We start from the raw sequence: 22,755 nt of genomic DNA, 5'->3' as shown, positions 1-22,755 counted from the left end.
TTCGCGACCAGAAAAACAACGCTGCATACACTTTGACCAGGTGGGTCCCAGCTATCAAGGAGGATAAGGATGCACTTCCTTCTGTGCGAAGCTATAGCTGGTGGGTCCCAGCTGTCAGGGGGAGAATCATTTTTTCCGCGTAATATGGAGGCACTTTGATGCGGAGCATCCTACGGGAATCACCATGTCAAGAGTCTGTTTGGCAAGTGACACGTGCGACATCTACTTCACATACAAAAAGGTGAATCATCTCCTTTACACGTGTACATTTGACCCCTTCGAGGATGGTATGCTACTTGACCCTCCATCGTGCATGCACAGGTATTGTCGAAGCTTCATGAATGTCGAGGAGGAGTGCGAGCACCAAAGAATGACTACATCGTCCGTGAGGGAAGCATGGAAGAGAAGACAAGAATGCAGAAGAAGACAGAGCCGCTACTGGAGCCAGGCCGGACATCCGGACCTCCTCCCAAACATCCGGACTCAGCCAGATCATCCTGACCCTCTCCCAGTTCGTCTGGCTATGACGACCAACAGCGATAGCAAGCCCCTAGACGCGGCCGGATCATCCGGATGAGGACCCGAATAACCCGGACGATGCCCGGATCATCCGGAACCCCACTCGGATCAACCGGCCTTGCCTGCGTGCAACATCTTGGGTAGAGGCCCGTGTACCCATTTCGCCCCCTCACTTACCATAGGGGAATCAAGACCCCTTCTTGGGAAGATCCTTCTAGGATTCAAGACCTCAAGTCCATCATGGATTGGGATGAACTAGCTACCTCTTGTATCTTCTTGTGTTGGATTTGACCTTTGTATCTCTCTTTCTGTGTTTGGATCTAGCAAATGTGTGATTGGATCAAGTCAATTTGAGTGTTTTCCTCTTGTATGTTCTCGTGTGATCTTCGTGTTCTTCAGGAACCCCCTTCCAAATCGTGAAAGATCGGCCCCTAGGGTTCCACCCTACATCATCTTGGTATCATGGGCCATTTTGATCACGAATTTGGAGTCTCCCTCACCATATTCTAGCCTTGTTTTGCTTGATTTCGTCCTAAATTCGAAATCCCCACCAAAAATAGCCTCAATTTTTTTTGTGATTTATTGTTTTGTTGATTTTGATCCATGGATTCGTTGTGTTTCCAGTGGATCTAGTTTCCCCACGAGTTTACCCACCTTCCATCCACGAAATCTCCTTAATTTTGCCCCCCTAAATCATCCATTTCTGCCCAAAAATCGCGTCCCCGAGAGGAAATCCCAAGCAGTTTGACCTGCCCGAATCATCCGAACGTGCTCCGTGCTCCCGGCTCATCCGGACACCTCCCGGACCAGCTGCACCCTCTCCCAGACGTCCGGATAACCCATGCGCTCAAAAAACAGAACCGGAGTTGACGAATCCGGATCATCTAGAAGTACTCCCCGATCATCCGGCCATTGCCCGGATCAGCTGGACCTCCTCCCGGATGTATGGATAACCCTGGAACTGATGCGGCTAAAATTTTGTTTTGGCCATAACTAATTCATCCGAACTCCGCTTTCGATGTTATTTAGCTCGTTTTCTAGCTATTGACACCCCCCATCCCACAAAAATACTTCCAACATAATTTGACTCCATCAATTTTTTGTAACTTTGGCATCTTTGCCTAGGGCCATCACCATATCTTTCGCATTACCACCATAGCGTTTTGCAACCTAACCGCTTTTGATCCCCATTCTAATTGTGGTTGTTTGAGTTGTGATTTGAGTCTCCTAAGGTGTTTCGGTTACTTAGGGACAATTGCTTCTTCATCAACCACCACCACCACTTTCGCCTTGCCAACTTCAAAACCACCACCACATTCCACTACCACCATTTGACATTTTCCTTTGGCGGTTTTGAGTTGTGGCTTTTCCATTTCCTAGCATATTTCGACTAACTAGGAATGGTTCAACATCGACAACACCAGTGCTCAACTTTCTTCAAGGATTCGACATCCACCACCTTCACCATTTTGACACCCTAACCGTAAGCAAGAATGGTACGTCTATATCATCTTGGTATCGTGGTATCCCATCATTGTACATTCATTCTTGCCACTGAATTGTTAACCTCTAGCCCATTTTGCGTCACTTTCCTACCGAGACTAGCCATTGAGTATTGCCGGCAATGTTACTTGTGCACTTTAGAGATACTCCACCTGTACCTTCCATTGCATACATACCATATCATCTTGGTCGTCATCTTGTTATCATCATATCATCTCTTGTGTCATAAGATTGTTCCCGCATATACACAATTGCTATCTTTGTTTGTGCATTTCACATAGTGGCCATATAAAAAATGCTTTTAAGCAAAGAGAAAAACAAAGAGCTTGTAAGCAATAGCCATGGAATGGCCACATTGCATACCATATACCATCATTGATCATCTTGGATCATCGTGTGGGAATCATCCGGAACAGTACATACATAGCATACTTGGGACTGAAAGTTGATACATTTTGCATCTTATAGGTTGTGCACAAGTGTCATATGTGTAACAGCCTGATTTTTGGCCCTTTCTTTTTCTTTTGATTTTCTGAGATTTTTGCTTGAGTTTTCTTTTTCTGTGGCTTTGTGGTCTGGAAACTGAACAAGATGACATCTTCTTTCTTTCCAGAGTGGCTTGTCATCCCCAAATCCAGCCCTAGACCTTGCCATTTTCATCCTAGACCAAATCCCAATATTATTTTCCTTAAGAATATTCCTTTTTTATTAAAGGAATAATCCTTTTTGCCCTAGGTTGCGAAGCAACCTATATTTCCATCACTCCTAAAATCCCCAAATAATTCTCATTAATTGTTTGGGTCATATCTTACTCAAATATGGCAAAATATTTCATTGGCCATGTTTCCCATCAAGCTCAATTAATTATTTTCCTATTCTGTCCTAGATGGCAGATTGTGAAGAAAGTGCCATCTACCTTTGCCCAATTGACCCCAAACGTCTTGGACACCTTTTCATGTCCAAATAATTGCCCCATGCCCAAATTCAACTTAATATGCCTAGCAAATATTCCTGAGCAATTTTTCAAAGTTCCTGTCTGAGGGAATTGGTTGTGAAGGAAGTGCTAGCTAGGTTAACCCAATTAAGTTTAAATTTTGCATGGCCTTCATAGCATCAAATCAAAGCCCTCCTCAAGATTTGAGCTCATGCAATGCATCCATGTGAGCTTAGCATCAAATCTTTGTTTCTATCCAAATTGTCAGTTAGTGAAGCAAGTACATTTTATCTTGCTCCATTATGGCTGTAAATTTTTCTAGGCCTTCTCTTATTCATATAACCTATCTCCACCCGATTTGGACATATTCCATCTAGCCAATTTTCCTCTAGAATTTTTGCAAGTTTCTGGTCAGTGGAAATGCTTGTGAAGTAAGTACCATTTTGGTTTAACCAATTGGTACGAAACCTTTTGCAGCATCTTCATATGACCAAATAACTCAGCCTTGCCCAAGTTGAGCTCAAGTGGATACCCCATGTGAGAGCATCATCATGATCTTAATTCTGGACCCTTTTGGTTAGTTACAAAGCAACTATATTAAGCTTTGATCTTTTTTCCTCCAAAACCACCAGGATCATAGTCCTCCCGTAGTTAAACACCCCAAACAACTCCATTTGACCCAATCAGCTCCCTGTTGATCACCGGTGCTCATCCAAAACTGATACAGCAAAGTTTCAGCGATGCCACACTCCTCTCCTTGGCTCCTTCCTTTATATTTAACCTCTGGGATGCCTTGGGGATCAAGGACTAGCCCCCAGACAAGTTTTGCCAGCCCATTGTGTCCTCCCCGTGACATGTTGCGTGGTGACCGCGTGTATTTTTGCCTATGCACGCGCTCTGGATGCAGCAAACACGCTTTGACGCTTCGGCCTCTTCCACCCCGTCTGTGCACTCGTCCACTCATCACCCGACCATGTCTAGCATGTTCCCCGTGTTCTTGCAGTCTCTCTGGAGCCCTTGCCCCCTCCGTCTTCTTCCCCGGCGACCCGTCTTCGTCGAGAAACTGAGCACACCCGTGACCGCGTCGTCTTCCGTGGCCATGTTCTCTTCCTTCTCTTGTCCCCGAGCTTTGCCTCGTCTCCGTGAGCTCTGCCACTCGTCCGTTCCCTCCCTCATCGCCTTGCCGCCCCTCCCCGTGACCATTGGCCGCGCGTGCCCGTCGCCGGAGCGCGGACACGTCGCCACGCGCGTGCCACCTCACCCCCTCGCTGCCCTGGCTATATAAGGCCACCCCGATGTCACTCAACCTCACCAACAGCCTCACCTCACTCCCAGGCACCTGCCTAGCCTCTCCACCGAGCCGGAGCTGCTCTCCTCGCTGCTCTCTGCCACCATGGCCGCCACACGGCCTCGGCCAAATCCGCCCGAACCAAGCTCTCCCCCTCCTTCCTGACCTCACCAGAGGACCGCCGGGACCCCTTAGATCCTCCCCGTGCCCTCTCCCTCTCGCCGGAGCCCCTATGGCCAAGAACCCACTCACGCCCGAAGCCCCCTCCGCCAGAGTCCTTGCTGCTCTCAACCCCGCCCTCCTCGAGGTCCGTTCTACCAAGGGATGGGTGTGGCTTGACGCGCTGATCATCCCGGTAGGTCGGCCGGCGAGAATGGTGGCCGGAGCCGCCCAGGAGCCTCGCCGGAGAGCGCCGATCCTCCCCTTCATCGCGGGCAGGAGCAAGGAGGACGATGCCCTCGGGCCAGGCGGGCCCCATCTCCGTGCAGCAATGTGACTAATGAGTTAGTTGCGGGATGATGCATTACGGAATGAGTAAAGAGACTTGCCGGTAACGAGATTGAACTAGGTATTGAGATACCGATGATCGAATCTCGGGCATGTAACATACCGATGACAAAGGGAACAATGTACGTCGTTATGCGGTTTGACTGATAAAGATCTTCATAGAATATGTAGGAACCAATATGAGCATCCAGGTTCTGCTATTGGTTATTGACCGGAAATGAGTCTCGGTCATGTCTACATAGTTCTCGAACCCGTAGGGCCCGCACGCTTAACGTTCGATGACGATCGGAAATATGAGTTTATGTGTTTTGATGTACCAAAGGTAGTTCGGAGTCCCGGATATGATCACGGACATGACGAGGAGTCTCAAAATGGTCGAGACATAAAAATCGATATATTGGAAGCCTATATTTGGACATCGGAATAGTTCCGGGTGAAATCGGGATTTTACCGGAGTACTAGGAGGTTACCGGAACCCCGCGGTAAATGTATGGGCCTTATTGGGCCATAGTGGAGAGAGAGAGGAGACCAGGTCAGGCCGGGCGCCCCCTCTCCCTCCAGTACGAATTGGACTAGGAGGGGGGCGCCGCCCCCCCTTTCCTTCCTCCCTCTCCCCCCCTTCCTTCTCTCCTAGTACAACTAGGGAAGGGGGGAATCCTACTCCCGGTGGGAGTAGGACTCCTCCAGGGCACGCCATAGGAGGGCCGGCCCTCCCCCCTCCTCCACTCCTTTAGATACGTGGCCAGGGGGCACCCCATAGACACACAAGTTGATCAGTTGATCTTTTAGCCGTGTGCGGTGCCCCCCTCCCCCATAATCCACCTCAGTCATATCGTAGTGGTGGTTAGGCGAAGCCCTGCGTCGGTAGCATCATCATCACCGTCATCACGCCATCGTGCTGACGGAACTCTCCCTCGAAGCTCTGCTGGATCGTGAGTTCGTGGGACATCACCGAGCTGAACGTGTGCTGAACTCGGAGGTGTCGTGTGTTCGGTACTTGGATCGGTCGGATCGTGAAGACGTACGGCTACATCAACCGCGTTGTCATAACGCTTCCACTTACGGTCTACGAGGGTACGTAGACAACACTCGCCCCCTCGTTGCTATGCATCACCATGATCTTGCGTGTGCGTAGGATTTTTTTTGAAATTACTACGTTCCCCAACAGTGGCATCCGAGCCAGGTTTATGCGTAGATGTTATATGCACGAGTAGAACACAAGTGAGTTGTGGGCGACACAAGTCATACTGCTTACCCGCATGTCATACTTTGATTCAGCGGTATTGTTGGATGAAGCGGCCCGGACCGACATTACGCGTACGCTTACGCGAGACTGGTTCTATCGACGTGCTTCGCACACAGGTGGCTGGTGGGTGTCAGTTTCTCCAACTTTAGTTGAATCGAGTGTGGCTACGCCCGGTCCTTGTGAAGGTTAAAACAGCACATACTTGACGAAATATCGTTGTGGTTTTGATGCGTAGGTAAGAACGGTTCTTGCTCAGCCCGTAGCAGCCACGTAAAACTTGCAACAACAAAGTAGAGGACGTCTAACTTGTTTTTGCAGGGCATGTTGTGATGTGATATGGTCAAGACATGATGCTAAATTTTATTGTATGAGATCATCATGTTTTCTAACAGAGTTATCGGCAACTGGCAGGAGCCATATGGTTGTCGCTTTATTGTATGAAATGCAATCGCCATGTAATTGCTTTACTTTATCACTAAGCGGTAGCGATAGTCGTAGAAGCAATAGTTGGCGAGACGACAATGATGCTACGATGGAGATGAAGGTGTCACACCGGTGACGATGGTGATCATGACGGTGCTTTGGAGATGGAGATCAAAGTCACAAGATGATGATGGCCATATCATATCACTTATATTGATTGCATGTAATGTTTATCCTTTATGCATCTTATTTTGCTTAGTACGGCGGTAGCATTATAAGATGATCTCTCACTAAATTTCAAGGTACAAGTGTTCTCCCTGAGTATGCACCGTTGAGACAGTTCGTTGTGCCGAGATACCACGTGATGATCGGGTGTGATAAGCTCTACGTTCACATACAACGGGTGCAAGCCAGTTTTGCACACGCAGAATACTCGGGTTAAACTTGACGAGCATAGCATATGCAGATATGGCCTCGGAACACTGGAGACCGAAAGGTCAAGCGTGAATCATATAGTAGATATGATCAACATAGTGATGTTCACCATTGAAAACTACTCCATCTCACGTGATGATCAGACATGGTTTAGTTGATTTGGATCACGTGATCATTTAGATGACTAGAGGGATGTCTATCTAAGTGGGAGTTCTTAAGTAATATGATTAATTGAACTTTAAATTTATCATGAACGTAGTCCTAGTAGTATTAGCATATCTATGTTGTAGATCAATAGCTCGCGTTTAGCTCCCCTGTTTTATTTTTGATATGTTCCTAGAGAAAACTAAGTTGAAAGATGTTAGTAGCAATGACGCGGATTGGATCCGTGATCTGAGGATTATCCTCATTGCTGCACAGAAGAATTATGTCCTTGATGCACCGCTAGGTGATAGACCGATTGCAGGAGCAGATGCAGACGTTATGAACGTTTGGCAAGCTCGGTATGATGACTACTTGATAGTTTAGTGCACCATGCTTTACGGCTTAGAATCGGGGCTTCAGAGATGTTTTGAACGCCACGGAGCATATGAGATGTTCCAAGAGTTGAAATTAGTATTTCAGACTCATGCCCATGTCGAAAGGTATGAGACCTTTGACAAGCACTTTGCCTACAAGATGGAGGAGAATTGCTCAGCTAATGAGCATATGCTCAGAATGTCTGAGTATTACAATCAATTGAATCAAGTGGGAGTTAATCTTCTAGATAAGATAGTGATTGACAGAGTTCTCTAGTCACTATCACCAAGTTACTAGAACTATGTGATGAACTATAATATGCAAGGGATAACGGAAACGATTCCCAAGCTCTTCGTGATGCTGAAATCGACGAAGGTAGAAATCAAGAAAAGCATCAAGTGTTGATGGTTGAAAAGACCACTAGTTTCAAGAAAAGGGCAAAGGGAAGAAGGGGAACTTCAAGAAGAACGGAAAGCAAGTTGCTGCTCAAGTGAAGAAGCTCAAGTCTGGACCTAAGCCTGAGACTAAGTGCTTCTACTACAAAGGGACTGGTCACTGGAAGCAGAAATGCCCCAAGTATTTGGTGGATAAGAAGGATGGCAAAGTGAACAAAGGTATATTTGATATAGATGTTATTGATGTGTACTTTACTAGTGTTTATAGCAACCCCTAAGTATTTGATACTTTTTCAGTGGCTAAGATTAGTAACTCGAAACGGGAGTTGCAGAATGAACAGAGACTAGTTAAGGGTGAAGTGACGATGTGTGTTGGAAGTGGTTCCAAGATTGATATGATCATCATCGCACACTCCCTATACTTTCGGGATTAGTGTTGAACTTAAATAAATCTTATTTGGTGTTTGCGTTGAGCATGAATATGATTTGATCATGTTTATTGCAATACGGTTATTCATTTAAAGTCAGAGAATAATTGTTGTTCTGTTTACATGAATAAAACCTTCGATGGTCATACACCCAATGAAAATAGTTTGTTGGATCTCGATCGTAGTGATACACGTATTCATAATATTGAAGCCAAAAAGATGCAAAGTTAATAAAGATAGTGCAACTTATTTGTGGCACTGCCGTTTAGGTCATATTGGTGTAAAGCGCATGAAGAAACTCCATGTTGATGGGTTTTTGGAATCACTCAATTATGAATCACTTGATGCTTGCGAACCATGCCTCATGGGCAAGATGACTAAGACTCCGTTCTCCGGAACAATGGAGCGAGCAACAGACTTGTTGGAAATAATACATACTGATGTATGCAGTCCGATGAGTGTTGAGGCTCGCGGCAGGTATCGTTATTTTTTGACCTTCACAGATGATTTGAGCAGATATGGGTATATCTACTTGATGAAACATAAATCTGAAACATTTGAAAAGTTCAAATAATTTCAGAGTGAAGTGGAAAAACATCGTAACAAGAAAATAAAGTTTCTACGATCTGATCATGGAGGAGAATATTTGAGTTACGAGTTTGGTCTTCATTTGAAACACTGCGGAATAGTTTCGCAACTCACGCCACCTGGAACACCACAGCGTAATGGTGTATCCGAACATCGTAACCGTACTTTATTAGATATGGTGCAATCTATGATGTCTCTTACCGATTTACCAATATCGTTTTGGGGTTATGCATTAGAGACAACTGCATTCAAGTTAAATAGGGCACCATCTAAATCCGTTGAGACGACACCATATGAATTGTGGTTTGGCAAGAAACCAAAGTTGGCGCTTCTTAAAGTTTGGGGTTGTGATGCTTATGTGAAAATTTTCATCTTGATAAGCTCGAACCCAAATTGGAGAAATGTGTATTCATAGGATACCCAAAGGAGACAGTTGGGTACACCTTCTATCATAGATCCGAAGGCAAGAAATTCGTTGCTAAGAATGGATCCTTTCTAGAGAAGGAGTTTCTCTCGAAAGAAGTGAGTGGGAGGAAAGTAGAACTTGATGAGGTAAGTGTACCTGCTCCCTTATTGGAAAGTAGTTCATCACAGAAATCTGTTCTTGTGACTCCTACAGCAATTAGTGAGGAAGCTAATGATGATGATCATGTAACTTCAGATCAAGTTACTACCAAAGCTCGTAGGTCAACCAGAGTGAGATCCACACCAGAGTGGTACCGTAATCCTATTCTGGAGGTGATGTTACTTAACCATGACGAACCTACGAACTATGAGGAAGCGATGATGAGCCTAGATTCCGCAAAATGGTTTAAGGCCATGAAATCTGAGATGGGATCCATGTATGAGAACAAAGTATGGACTTTGGTTGACTTGCCCGATGATCGGCAAGCCATTGAGAATAAATGGATCTTAAAGAGGAAGATAGATGCTGATAGTAGTGTTACTATCTACAAAGCTTGAATTGTCGCAAAAAGGTTTTTGACAAGTTCAAGGTGTTGAGTACGATGAGATCTTCTCACTCGTAGCGATGCTTAAGGCTGTCCGAATCATGTTAGCAATTGCCACATTTGATGAAATCTGGCAAATGGATGTCAAAACTGCATTCCTTAATGGATTTCTTAAAGAAGAGTTGTATATGCAACTAGAAGGTTTTGTCAATCCTTAAGGTGCTAACAAAGTGTGCCAGCTCCAGCGATCCATCTATGGACTGGTGCAAGCATCTCGGAGTTGGAATATACGCTTTGATAAGTTGATCAAAACATATAGTTTTATGCAGACTTGCGGTGAAGCCTGTATTTACCAGAAAGTGAGTGGGAGCACTAAAGCCTTTCTGATAAGTATATGTGAGTGACATATTGTCGATCGAAAATGATGTAGAATTTTCTGGAAAGCATAAACGAGTGTTTGAAAGTAGTTTTTCAAAGAAAGACCTCGGTGAAGCTGCTTACATATTGAGCATCAAGATCTATAGAGATAGATCAAGAGGCTTGATATTTTTTTCAATGAGTACATACATTGACAGGTTTTGAAGTAGTTCAAAATGGAATAGTCAAAGAAAGAGTTCTTGCCTGTGTTGCAAGGTGTGAAATTGAGTAAGACTCAAAACCCGACCATGGCAGAAGATAGAAAGAGAATGAAAGTCATTCCCTATGCCTCAGCCATAGGTTCTATAAAGAATGCCATGTTGTGTACCAGATCTATTGTATACCCTACACTGAGTTTGGCAAGGGAGTACAATAGTGATCTAGGAGTAGATCACTGGGCAGCGGTCAAAATTATCCTTAGTGGAATAAGGATCTCGATTATGGAGGTGACAAAAGGTTCGTCGTAAAGGGTTACATCGATGCAAGTTTTGACACTGATCTAGATGACTCTAAGTCTCAATCTGGATACATATTGAAAGTGGGAGCAATTAGCTAGAGTAGCTCCATGCAGAGCATTGTTGACATAGAAATTTGCAAAATACATACGGATCTGAATATGGCAGACCCGTTAACTAAACTTCTCTCGCAAGCAAAACATGATCACACCTTAGTACTCTTTGGGTATTAATCACATGGCGATGTGAACTAAGATTACTGACTCAGTAAACCCTTTGAGTGTTGGTCACATGGCGATGTGAACTATGGGTGTTAATCACATGGTGATGTGAATTATTGGTGTTAAATCACATGGCGATGTGAACTAGATTGTTGACTCTAGCGCAAGTGGGAGACTGAAGGAAATATGCCCTAGAGGCAATAATAAAGTTATTATTTATTTCCTTATTTCATGATAAATGTTTATTATTCATGCTAGAATTGTATTAACCGGAAACTTAGTACATGTGTGGATACATAGACAAACAGAGTGTCACTAGTATGCCTCTACTTGACTAGCTCGTTGAATCAAAGATGATTAAGTTTCCTAGCCATAGACATGAGTTGTCATTTGATTAACGGGATCACATCATTAGAGAATGATGTGATTGACTTGACCCATTCCGTTAGCTTAGCACTTGATCGTTTAGTATATTGCTATTACTTTCTTCATGACTTATACATGTTCCTATGACTATGAGATTATGCAACTCCCGGATACCGGAGGAACACTTTGTGTGCTACCAAACATCACAACGTAACTGCATGATTATAAAGGTGCTCTATAGGTGTCTCCGATGGTACTTGTTGAGTTGGCATAGATCGAGATTAGGATTTGTCACTCCAATTGTCGGAGAGGTATCTCTGGGCCCTCTCGGGAATGCACATCACTATAAGCCTTGAAAGCAATGTGACTAATGAGTTAGTTGCGGGATGATGCATTACCGGACGAGTAAAGAGACTTGCCGGTAACGAGATTGAACTAGGTATTGAGATACCGACGATCGAATCTCGGGCAAGTAACATACCGATGACAAAGGGAACAACGTATGTTGTTATGCGGTTTGACCGATAAAGATCTTCGTAGAATATGTAGGAACCAATATGAGCATCCAGGTTCTGCAATTGGTTATAGGCCAGAGATGGGTCTCGGTCATGTCTACATAGTTCTCGAACCCGTAGGGTCCGCACGCTTAACGTTCTATGACGATCGGAAATATGAGTTTATGTGTTTTGATGTACCTAAGGTAGTTCGGAGTCCCGGATATGATCACAGACATGACGAGGAGTCTCGAAATGGTCGAGACATAATAATCGATATATTGGAAGCCTATATTTGGACATCGAAATAGTTCCGGGTGAAATCGGGATTTTACCGGAGTAGCGGGAGGTTACCGGACCTCCCCCCCGGTAAATGTATGGGCCTTATTGGGACATAGTGGAGAGAGAGAGAGGAGACCAGGGCAGGCCGAGCGCCCCCTCTCCCTCTAGTCCGAATTGGACTAGGAAGGGGGCGGCGCCCCCCTTTCCTTCCTCCCAACTCCCCCTCCCTTCTCTCCTAGTCCAACTAGGGAAGGGGGAATCCTACTCCCGGTGGGAGTAGGACTCCTCCAGGGCACGCCATAGGAGGGCCGGCCCTCCCCCTCCTCCATTCCTTTATATACGTGGCCAGGGGGCACCCCATAGACACACAAGTTGATCAGTTGATCTTTTAGGCGTGTGCGGTGCCTCCCTCCACCATAATCCACCTCGGTCATATAGTAGTGGTGCTTATGCGAAGCCCTGCGTCGGTAGCATCATCATCACCGTCATCACGCCGTCGTGCTGACGGAACTCTCCCTCGAAGCTCTGCTAGATCATGAGTTCGTGGGACGTCACCGAGCTGAACGTGTGCTGAACTCGGAGGTGCCGTTTGTTCGGTACTTGGATCGGTCGGATCGTGAAGACGTACGGCTACATCAACCGCGTTCTCATAACGCTTCCGCTTACGGTCTACGAGCGTACCTAGACAACAATCTCCCCCTCGTTGCTATGCATCACCATGATCTTGCATGTGCGTAGGAATTTTTTTGAAATTACTACGTTCCCCAATAGTCCACTCATCACCCGACCATGTCCAGCGTGTTCCTCTGGAGCCCTTGCCCCCTCCGTCTTCTTCCCCGGTGACCCGTCTCCGTCGAGAAACAGACCGCACTCGTGACCGCCTCTTCCGCGGCCATGTCCTCTTACTTCTCTTGTCCCCGAGCTTTGCCTCGTCTCCGTGAGCTCTGCCACTCGTCCGTTCCCTCCCTTGTCGCCTTGCCGCCCCTCCCCGTGACCATTGGCCGCGCGTGCCCATCGCCGGAGCGCGGACACGTAGCCGCGCGCGTGCCACATCACTCCCTCGCTGCCCTGGCTATATAAGGCCACCCCAAGGTCCCTCAACCTCACCAACAGCCTCACCTCATTCCCAGGAACATGCCTAGCCTCTCTACTAAGCCGGAGCTGCTTTCCTTGCTGCTCTCTGCCTCCATGGCCGCCGCACGGCCTCGGCCAAATCCGCCCGAACCAAGCTCCCCCCTCCTTCCTGACCTCACCAGAGGACCACCTGGAACCCTTAGATCCTCCCCGTGCCCTCTCCCTCTCGCCGGAGCCCCTATGGCCAAGAACCCACTCCTTCCCGAAGCCCCCTCTGCTGGAGTCCTTGCTGCTCTCAACCCCGCCCTCCTCATGGTCCGTTCTGCCAAGGGATGGGTGCGGCTTGACGCGCTCATCATCCCGGTAGGTCGGCCGGCGAGAATGGTGGCCGGAGCCACCCAGGAGCCTCGCCGGAGCGCGCCGGTCCTCCCCTGCATCACGGGCAGGAGCGAGGAGGACGACGACCTCGGGCAAGGCGGGCCCCATCTCCGCGCAGCCCCACCTGTCGGCGAGCGGCGTTGACCTGGGCCACCCACGTGGATAAGCGATGGGCCCCAGCCCCATGGGACCCGCGCGTCAGCGTCACACACGCGCGGTCCCGCCACTGCCTAGCTGGATAAGTGGAAACGCCTTTTGAGGAAATACGTTTTCAATAAGGGGAAGCGTATTCTGGTCTTAGTTCGGTTGGAAATGCATTTTCCTTCTGGAAAAACGTATTTTCACTTAACTACGGCTAGAAATATGTTTTCTCTGCTGAGAAGGCGTATTTCACTAAATGTGCTTTATGTTTTTCAGCTCAGGGGCCTGTTTGTAGATTTTTTTTACAGATTGGTCCCTAGAATTTGTCAGGCTATAACGTTTTGCTCGTAACTCCGATTAAGGTGAAACCAACGCCCACGTCTTCGTCTCGTCGAGCCTGAAATTTTGGTACTATTTTCACTATGGTTTGACATTCTGGAAATGACCATTTTTCCCTTGCCCCTAATCAGCCCCCTCCGAGAGAGAACCCTTTCCGGTGATTCTTTCAGCGGCCTCACCGCACTTCTCCCCGGAGCCTTCTTCATCCCCAGGCAAGCCACAACCACCATTTGCATGATAGCCATGCAGAAGCATTGGTTTTCAACTTGAATCTTTAATAACTGTCTGTTTGTTTTGCTACTGCGGTCGGTATTTCTGTTATGCTTATGGATCGGTGTTTACCGTCATGTTATGTTTTCATGGACTCTGTTATTATGTTCTTCATGCTAGTATTACTTTAATATTGGCAATGTTTGGTAGTAGTACATGTTGGTGATGGCCTTCGGTGCCTGACCATCGTCTGTTCCAAGTACCGTTGTTATGCATGTTCCTTTGCATCCAGTTGATTAAATACTTGCATGGTAGTTTTATCATTATGTTATTGCATGGTATTTATTGGTGATGCTAGTGGTCATGTTATGCTATGGGTAGTGTTCTAGTTGTGATATCCATGCTCGTCAGTATGCCATGATCATCTAGATAAAGGGTTAAATGTTGTTATGCTCGTTGATTGGGATGCACCCCCATGTTTATGTTAATATCATGTTCATTCATTGTAGTTGCATCATGTTATTCTTTTTATCATGACTCAGCATATTGCATTCAAGTTTAACCGGATTAAATTGAACTTGAACAACTGTTGGCTGAGTCATGGTGCCACCATATCGAGCTGACCAGTGCAACCATGCTTACCTTATGGGGGGTGGTCCTAACTGGGTCTATTGTCATGCCTCTCGCTGGTGCCTCCCGCGAGGGAAGGTTATGCACGGGCACTACCTTGGCCAGGTAGGACGGCATAAGCCTTGTGTGCCCGTTGTTTTTGTAAAGATCCTTATCCCAGTTTGGGACCGTTTTGCCACAACGGTGGCCGTTGGTGCCTTTGGTAGGCACGGGGCCACCCAGGACTTAGCCCAAAGGGGAGTTGGTTGGAGTGGCCGGGAGAGTGTCATGGTAATAGTACGGTTTTGTTGGAACGCCGTTGGTCCACCCGAATGGGAGGGCAAGGCCATGGGTTCCGTGGTGTAGGTACAGTGTGCTAACCTCTATAGAGTGTGTGTGTTAAATCTATCGATAGCCGCGCCCGCGGATATGGGGCCAGTTCGGGTCGGTCACACTATGGGTCAACAGTAATAATACAGATGTGCTTAATAACAAACCTGGTTCGATGATGAAATAAGTTGGTTGATATTTATGTGATCGTAAGAGGATCACTGTGGTATCGTGAATACCGACTTGTTGGATATTTGTGGTGTTATGCGAGAGTCAAGGGTAAAGGTCAAGCTCCTTGTGGTCATAAATGATTACTACGGTATTGTTAATACCAAGCTTGATTGGATCCTGAGATGATCGTGTGATGTCCGTGATGGTAAGTGATGCATGTGATGGTTATGAGGTGACCCGAGGAGAGTAAGTTGGTGCATGATAGTTTCATCATGTTACATGCTAGTCTCATCATGTTCATATGTTTATGCCATGCTCGTATTGTTCTAGCTGTATCATGTTGTACATGCCATGTTGTTCTGATAGTATCGTGTTCATCATTGCTTAATAATCTGTAATTGCCATGCCACTGTTTGTCTTGATTGCTTTGGTTGTTGTGAGCTTGCAAGTACATTCAATGTACTGACCTGGCGTGTCATGCCAGTCTGCAGGTCATGCCAGATTTGATTGCTTGTTTGCCGTGGATTCCTTGTTTGCGAGCTAGGATAAGTGTTCCAGCCACAGTCCCTGCGGAGTGGAGTTCACCACCGCCGACGTTGTTCCGCTGCCAGGAGTTATTCCGCTGCATCATGTTGTTCTGCTGCTTGCATGGAGCAACACTGGCAGGCGTAGTGTCGCCATGCCGATGTAATCCCCTTGTACCCATATAGATTGTAATAAAGAGCTGAGTTGTTCTATGCTAAGCAGTGCCATATTCCAGAAGACTTCTCCTCGATCTCTGGGCTGGAATACGAGGCGTTCCCTTTTCTCTGAGCTGGGGTGCCACTATATCCGCCTATTGAGCTATCGTGCTAGCGTCTCTCTTGAGTTGTGCAACACAAGCATTTTCCGTGGATTCCACATTTTGTGCCCATTCCTCGGTTGCACAACCCCATTTATCTATCCGTGTGTGTGTTTTCTTGTGCCATTCATTGCTATTGGTCTACTTGTTTCACTTGTGAACTTCTGAATCTCTTTCAACATTACTGACTCTTGCTAACGATTGCATCAAATTTGTGTGCCCCTATCCTCACCAAGATCTACCAAAAGCTTTACTTGTGTAGGTGTGAGAATTGACAAGATTTGGTACCAATTGTGCTATTTTGATAATACATTATTGAGTGATCATTGAATGGTACAACGAGGTGCTACTGTCGCCGTTCTGGGAATGGGGGTCCCCAGACTTGCCTGCCTGCGGCCCACGGCGTGGCCAGGCCAGCGGGCTGTACGACCCATCTTCATCAGCAAGATATCCGAGACCCTCGCGAGGGGCCAAGCTTCGCGAGGCGGACGATGCAAGACCTCCTCAGGAGTGGCCTGTCAGGCAGGCTCACGAGGAGCAGAGATATCAAGGCGGGGCAAACCTCACGAGGCTCTCGTGACGTGAGCCATGACGATCGGCACCAGGCGAGCGCCAGCGCATGCAACGTCCTTGTTTCCTCTTTGGTGCTAAGGAGGCCAGCGTAGGCGAGGAGTACCGAGGCATCAGGCAAAGGTTGCCATATCGGTGCAATGAGACCAAGACCAGAAGGATGGCAAGACGGAGGTCATCGTGGAGCCCAAGACGGCGTCACCACCAGAGCCTTTTGCAGGCGAAGACCACTTTTGTCAGGATAGGTTGTACTAGCTGTCCCCTTTGCGGAGAGGACCAGGGCCTATATAAGTAGAGCTAGCCATCACAGTAGAGGCAACTCATCTGAGCTTGATCCAATCTGATCGAGAGCCTACCCAAGCACAAGAACACCTCAACCTCAGGAGGCTGTTCTTCTCCTTGTACTGTTCTTCATCAGCCCAAGAGGCAATCCACCACCACCACACTGGAGTAAGGTATTACACCAGAACGGTGGCCCGAACTAGTATAAATCTCGTGTCTTTCTGTGTTGGGAGTTCGTCGAGTTCGTCCGCGAGATCTTAGCAAGCGAGGGCATAGATCGGTAGGAGGGAAAGACTTCGGGCGCACCCGGAGTTCGAACCTTAAGGGTTTGCCGGAACCCCACATCCGACAGCTACACGAACGGTTTCTAACCCTTTCCGCAACAACATTTTGAACCGTCTCCAAGTGAGTGTGTGCGATAGGGGGTTCCTTCCCACACAACCCAAAAATTGTCGGGGATAGGCCCTCCGGTCACACACGCTGGGCAAAATGAGGTCGCGTGTGACGGGGGAGCGATCAAATACAGTTATACATACAATTGTGTTAAAAAAAATACAATTATAAAAGCCCAATGTTTCCGGTCGTAAGTACATCCCACACAGTCAGTCCCAGACAAACGCTTCCATATGTACATTTCACACAGTCAATCGAAGGAATACGTTTTCGTTCGTATGTACATCCCACACAGTCAATCCAAGAAGTACATTTCCGTTCCTATGTACATCCCACAAAGTCAATCCAGGGAAAACATTTCCGTTCATACGTACATCACACACAATTTTCCCCATTAAATCATTTGTGATAGCGTTGCCATTGCAAACGATATTAAAAAAATTATCGTTTGCATTATTCAATGCATCACACACGGCGTGTAGAGGAAACTGTGTGGCATAGGTTTTCCATCACACTCACTTTTTATGGGGAAAATGTTTGCGCATGGTGGCATAATGCAAACTGTTTTCAAGAGAAAGTCGTGTGCGATTGTTCATGGATCCAACACGTTTTATTCCTAGAAACTGCGTGCGTTGTCTGAGGTCGTCGTCCATGGTGTTTTCTCAATAACCATTTGCACGATAAAAACCCAATTAGCAGACTAATTGACCTATTATTAATAATCCATTTATTAATCTAATTGACATTTCATATTAAGCACACAATATATTTCATTTTCGTATTAAGGAAGAACGATTTCATAACTAAAATACAACAGAGTACAACATCATATAGCTTCAGCACTTAGCTAGCCCATTACACAACTACACCATCACCAAGTTTCACATGCAACATATATAACCTTTCGAAATTAGCATCATAGACGGTACATAGACATATGAATCTCATTTGGAAAACTGCTGAAGCGGAAGGCGAATATTGAGCCTTCATTGACGTTGAAGGTCTTTGCAACTTTAGCCCAGTGCCTGTGGATGATTGACCGTCCATCCTTTGTCCTCTTCAGGAACACTTCAATGTTGAACGGTGGGTGTTGTATGAGTATGTTCCTCGCCTCCTAGCCATACAGGTTGTTTCAGAGGTAATACCAGTGAACTGCTTTGGAAAGGCCTGAAAACAAGGATATGCATAAATATCTTCTCTAGATTTGAAATTGTGCAAAGGAATTAAAAAGACAAGGTATAACAGTTAGTACCATGTTGTAGTGAACTGATGTCTTCTTCATTGTGCACACAAAGATCTTGTCGTTTTTTGCTGCTAATTTCTTTATCCTAACAATCTTTCCAAGTTTTTGACTTGACTAATATTCATGGACAACTCATTTCCCCATAGGCAAAAAGGGTCGAACTGTGGGTCAAATCCTTTGACAGCAGGACCTACATCTGCAAGAACAAATTGTTAAAAACCTAATATTTAAAAACAAGAAGTGGGAAGGTGTGTTATTAACTGCAACATGCCTAATATTTTAAAACAAGCAAACATACTCATTCAAACTTGTATTGTGCAGGTCTAAGTACACTAGTTATTGGCCCTATTTGGATCCATGGGTTAGAGTTAGTTTGAGCTAGTTTGGGCTCAAATGGCCCTAAACTATCCAAACATGAGGGCTAGTTTGAGCTAGTTGCACCTAACCCACCCAAAACAACTATCCCACCCAAGAGGTGCTAATTGGGACTAGTTCTCCTAGTGCATTTATTGTCAATCTAACCCTGTCATCCAAACACCTCTTTGGCTAGAGTTAGTTTAGGGTCAGTCATTGTTGAGTATCATTGTTATTTAGGAAATGTAGGATATCATAGGATTTATTCTACCTTGACTTGTACTCCAAGATGACCATGTACTCCTATATATATGCCCACGAGGCTCAAACAATACAATCAACTATTCCACCAATCTCTCTCTCCCTTTGAACTGTCATGAGCTAGAAACTAACTCTAACCTCTAGCTAAGTTAGAGTATCCAAACAGTGCTATTATTAAATCAAATGGAAATGCGTGTTAAATACTCCCTCCAGTCCTTTTACTCTGCATATAAGAATTGTTTCAAGTCAAACTTCATAAAGTCTGACCTTAATTTATATGCAAAAATATCAACATCTACCATGCTAAAGTTATACAATATGAAAATTTAAGTCATGAAAATCTACTGATATTTATTACATATTGTGAATGTTGGTATTTTTTCTATAAAGTTGGTCAAACTTTACGAGCCTTGACTTTAGACAAATCTTATATGCGAACTAAAGATTCAGAGGGAGTACAACATGCTTAACAGCAACCAAATATAGTAATTCATAGAGCTATGATAAAATTGATATTGATGAAATTGAACCGCATAGTTCATACTAGCACATATAGAAACATCACACTTGAATAGCTGAAATAAATAAGGAATACTACGAACAACCAAAGATGGCAATTGAAACTGGACATATGCTAACTACAAACAGCCGAACAATCAAAAACCATAGAAATAAACAAGGGGTAATGCAAAAAACCAAATATAGCAATAAATACTGGATAGGTTCTCTCTAAAAAAGGGGTTCGAGAAAACAAATCATGGGTTTCCTCACTTGTCACAGATTGGCTCCTCCTCATGGTCGCCGTTGATGAGGTCTGACTTTCCAGCTGAGGATCCCAAACCAGCATCCTAGAACGTGTCCTTAATAAATGACAAAAGGGGCTCCATGGTGACGCAGGATGGCAAATTGTTCATAACCAGCCGCAGGGAATCAGCGGTAGGGCCATCAATGAGATCGACAAATGTCGAACCCTGTAGCAACCCGACCTCAGACGGTCAAGTCTCTGTGCTTCAATGTCATCCCTGGATCGGTAACGCTGACACACACAGTACTCGAAGGATTTATAACAGAGTAGCAATCACACACTTATTACATCGAATGTCTCCAAAAGAGAACTTTATTACAATAAATATGGCTTAAGGCCATCTAAATAAGATAACAGCAGAAGGCTTGGAAGATAAAGTGAGTCCATCAACTCCAACGGCATAGCTGAGTGCATGACAAACGACCTAGCGCACCTTACTCTTCATCTGAAAAGTCTGCAACATGATATGTTGCAGCCCGAAATGGGTCAGCACATGGAATATGCTGGCAATATAACAAAGTAGAGCAATAAACAGATAAATGCTAACACTACATGCATATATGGCTGGTGGAGGCTCTATGGTTATAAAGTTTTGCGAAAAGCCGATTTTTTCCTACAACAAAGGAATAGATTTTAATTTAACTATCATGGTGGTTGAAACATCATTGAGAAGGTTCCTCCAACTCAATCCCAATTAAAGTAATCATTTACAACCCAACAAATTAATTTAAAGTGATGAGATCAAATCAATAATTCAAGTACCAGATACTCAAGATGTCCATAACCGGGGACACGGCTAACCATGATTAGTTTATACACTCTGCAGAGGTTTGCGCACTTTTCCCCACAAGACTCGATCTCCTCCGTTGGATTTCTTGCACTACATGGTGTTTCAGAAACGGATGAACGAGACACAGTCTTTTAGAAACATTTAGTCTTTACTCTGGGTAGACAAAGACGCGGTTAGGGAGTTGGAAGATGCACTTTGGACTCCTGCACCAGTAAGAATGGAACTGGAATAAGAAGTCGGGGCTGGAACTGGATCACTCCACTACAGAGGCAGCTAAGCTTGCTCCTTGCACTGACACTGGCTCCTACTTTCCCTCTACATCTGCTAGCCTACCACTGAAAGAGGTCATGCAACCTACCCAACTATGCAAGAGCCCATAATAGCTTGTGGCTGCACACAGAAGTTTCTAGCATGAATAATCTTATGATCCCTTTGAGCCTGGGTGGCAGACCGTAGGATGATCACACGGGTACTCTGGGATATCCTAGGACAACACTGGATTCTCGAGGTGCCCAAACCAACAATCCACCTAGATGTGTATTAAAGTAGCCACCTTAAGTTAACCATTAATTAACAATCTCACATTTGTCATGGATTCACTAACCCAAACCACGTCTACTAGCATAGCGTAGCAATATAAGCATAACGCAGAAGTAACTCCCAAGGGTTTGAAAACATAAAGACAATAGGTTCTACCTCATCAACTACTTCCCAATCCCACATGTTAAGAGATCCTACTCATGCAATGTGTGAGGGTTGTAACTAATGCATAAAAACGGGGTAATAAATGGGTATGATCAATGTGTTACTTGCCTTGCTGACAATCTGCAAATCCTAGAGACTCGTAGTAGCACGCTTCGCACTCCGGGAATTCTATCACAAACAAACAATAGCATACATAAGCAAATACCTTAGAAGCACGGATTAAACTCAAATAAGAAGATCTAGCCAGAAAGTTCAACTGAAGAATTCCGGTTTGCAAAAAGAATCAAATCAAACGGAGCAACGAAGCTCAAACTATGAAAGAACAAGATTTGTTTACTAATCTGGACTAAAGTCAAATTTTACTGTACCAAAATTTTGTTCAGGTTGGTTAAACAGAAAGAGGGCTTCGAGACGAAGGTCTAGGCGCTTGTTTTACCTGATTTGGATAAACGAGCGAAAAGATAAACTAAAACGAATATCAGGGCAGTAATCGCGATCGAAAATAATCGCGGAAAAGCCCTGGAAAAATAAAACGAGACGAACAGGCTAACGAACGAACGTTCGCTGTCTGCGGCTAACTAATGAACAACATTCGCTAAAACGAATGGACGAACGTCCGTTAAATAACCAAACCGAACAAAATAAAAAAACGCATCTAGGGTTTCTAAAAAAACCGATCGGTTTTTACCTAAACCGAAAAAACGGGCGTCGGATCCGGCGAACAGCGGCGGCGGCTCCGGCGAGGCGAGGTGGCGGCGGTGCGACGGCGAGGTGCGGGCAGGGCGACGCGGGCGGTGGCGGCGGTGGCTGCTGCGGTGGGGAGCGGGGCGAGGCGGGGTGCGGGCGGCGGCGGGGCAGGTTATAAAGGGAAGGGGGCGACTCGGCTTGGGCAGGGGCAACCGGGCGGCGGTGGCGTCCCGGACTCTGGCGGAGTCCGGCTCGGTCACGGGGCGTGCGCGCGCGGGGAGGGGGCGGCGGTGCCGGGCCGGCTGGGCTTCGGCCTTGTTCGGTCCGTGAAGATTTTTTTAAAACAGATTCCATCGGGAAAATCCTAGAAAATAAAATAAAATTCTAAAAATACCAAAACAAATTTTCACCGTCTAAATAGAATATTTAGAACAAAGTGAACATTTTCTTGGCCCTAAAACGAAATTTTAAAAAAATGCATATTTTTATAATTCAAATAAAATAGCAATAAAATCCAAATAAATTAATTTATTTGATTTTAATATTTTCCTCCAATATTTCTTTTATTTTGGAGAAGTCATATTATCTCCTCTCGTTTATTT

This window comes from Triticum aestivum, chromosome 4D (genome assembly GCF_018294505.1).
Source record: "Triticum aestivum cultivar Chinese Spring chromosome 4D, IWGSC CS RefSeq v2.1, whole genome shotgun sequence".
Classification (NCBI taxonomy): Eukaryota; Viridiplantae; Streptophyta; class Magnoliopsida; order Poales; family Poaceae; genus Triticum; species Triticum aestivum.
This window is presented reverse-complemented; position numbering follows the sequence as displayed.